Here is a 2,511-nt window from a genome sequence, read left to right on the forward strand (position 1 = left end):
TTGCGTGATGTTGGACTGGGCAGGGGTGATGTAGTTGATGTTGGACTGGGCAGGGGTGATGTAGTTGATGTTGGACTGGGCAGGGGTGATGTAGTTGATGGTTGTGTGATGTTGGTTTGGGCAGGGGTGATGTAGTTTATGTTGGTCTTGGCAGGGGTGATGTAGTTGATGGTTGCGTGATGTTGGACTGGGCAGGGGTGATGTAGTTGATGGTTGGACTGGGCAGGGGTGATGTAGTTGATGGTTGTGTGATGTTGGACTGGGCAGGGGTGATGTAGTTGATGTTGGTCTTGGCAGGGGTGATGTAGTTGATGGTTGCGTGATGTTGGACTGGGCAGGGGTGATGTAGTTGATGGTTGGACTGGGCAGGGGTGATGTAGTTGATGGTTGTGTGATGTTGGTCTTGGCAGGGGTGATGTAGTTGATGGTTGTGTGATGTTGGACTGGGCAGGGGTGATGTAGTTGATGGTTGTGTGATGTTGGTCTTGGCAGGGGTGATGTAGTTGATGGTTGTGTGATGTTGGACTGGGCAGGGGTGATGCAGTAGATGTTGCACTGGGCAGGGGTGATGTAGTAGATGTTGGACTGGCCAGGGGTAATGTAGTTGATGTTGGACTGGGCAGGGGTGATGCAGTTGATGTTGGACTGGGCAGGGGTGATGTAGTTGATGTTGGTCTGGGCAGGGGTGATGTAGTTGATGTTGGTCTGGGCAGGGGTGATGTAGCTGATGTTGGACTGGGCAGGGGTGATGTAGTTGATGTTGGACTAGGCAGGGGTGATGCAGTTGATGTTGGACTGACAGGGGTGATGTAGTTGATGTTGGACTAGGCAGGGGTGATGTAGTTGATGTTGGACTGGGCAGGGGTGATGTTGGACTGAGCAGGGGTGATGTAGTAGATGTTAGACTGGGCAGGGGTGATGTAGTTGATGTTGGACTGGGCAGGGGTGATGCAATTGATGTTGGACTGGGCAGGGGTGATGCAGTTGATGTTGGACTGGGCAGGGGTGATGTAGTTGATGTTGGTCTGGGCAGGGGTGATGTAGTTGATGGTTTGCGTGATGTTGGACTGGGCAGGGGTGATGTAGTTGATGGTTGGACTGGGCAGGGGTGATGTAGTTGATGGTTGTGTGATGTTGGTCTTGGCAGGGGTGATGTAGTTGATGGTTGTGTGATGTTGGACTGGGCAGGGGTGATGTAGTTGATGGTTGTGTGATGTTGGTCTTGGCAGGGGTGATGTAGTTGATGGTTGTGTGATGTTGGACTGGGCAGGGGTGATGCAGTAGATGTTGGACTGGGCAGGGGTGATGTAGTTGATGTTGGACTGGCCAGGGGTAATGTAGTTGATGTTGGACTGGGCAGGGGTGATGCAGTTGATGTTGGACTGGGCAGGGGTGATGTAGTTGATGTTGGTCTGGGCAGGGGTGATGTAGTTGATGTTGGTCTGGGCAGGGGTGATGTAGCTGATGTTGGACTGGGCAGGGGTGATGTAGTTGATGTTGGACTAGGCAGGGGTGATGCAGTTGATGTTGGACTGACAGGGGTGATGTAGTTGATGTTGGACTGGGCAGGGGTGATGTAGTTGATGTTGGACTGGGCAGGGGTGATGTTGGACTGAGCAGGGGTGATGTAGTAGATGTTAGACTGGGCAGGGGTGATGTAGTTGATGTTGGACTGGGCAGGGGTGATGCAGTTGACGTTGGACTGGGCAGGGGTGATGCAGTTGATGTTGGACTGGGCAGGGGTGATGTAGTTGATGTTGGTCTGGGCAGGGGTGATGTAGTTGATGGTTGCGTGATGTTGGTCTGGGCAGGGGTGATGTAGTTGATGTTGGACTGGGCAGGGGTGATGCAGTTGATGTTGGACTGGGCAGGGGTGATGCAGTTGATGTTGGACTGGGCAGGGTGATGTAGTTGATGTTGGACTGGGCAGGGGTGATGTAGTTGATGGTTGTGTGATGTTGGTCTTGGCAGGGGTGATGTAGTTGATGGTTGTGTGATGTTGGACTGGGCAGGGGTGATGCAGTAGATGTTGGACTGGGCAGGGGTGATGTAGTAGATGTTGGACTGGCCAGGGGTAATGTAGTTGATGTTGGACTGGGCAGGGGTGATGCAGTTGATGTTGGACTGGGCAGGGGTGATGTAGTTGATGTTGGTCTGGGCAGGGGTGATGTAGTTGATGTTGGTCTGGGCAGGGGTGATGTAGCTGATGTTGGACTGGGCAGGGGTGATGTAGTTGATGTTGGACTAGGCAGGGGTGATGCAGTTGATGTTGGACTGACAGGGGTGATGTAGTTGATGTTGGACTAGGCAGGGGTGATGTAGTTGATGTTGGACTGGGCAGGGGTGATGTTGGACTGAGCAGGGGTGATGTAGTAGATGTTAGACTGGGCAGGGGTGATGTAGTTGATGTTGGACTGGGCAGGGGTGATGCAGTTGATGTTGGACTGGGCAGGGGTGATGCAGTTGATGTTGGACTGGGCAGGGGTGATGTAGTTGATGGTTGGACTGGGC

The sequence above is a fragment of the Oncorhynchus kisutch genome, linkage group LG30 (assembly GCF_002021735.2).
Source record: "Oncorhynchus kisutch isolate 150728-3 linkage group LG30, Okis_V2, whole genome shotgun sequence".
Lineage (NCBI taxonomy): Eukaryota > Metazoa > Chordata > Actinopteri > Salmoniformes > Salmonidae > Oncorhynchus > Oncorhynchus kisutch.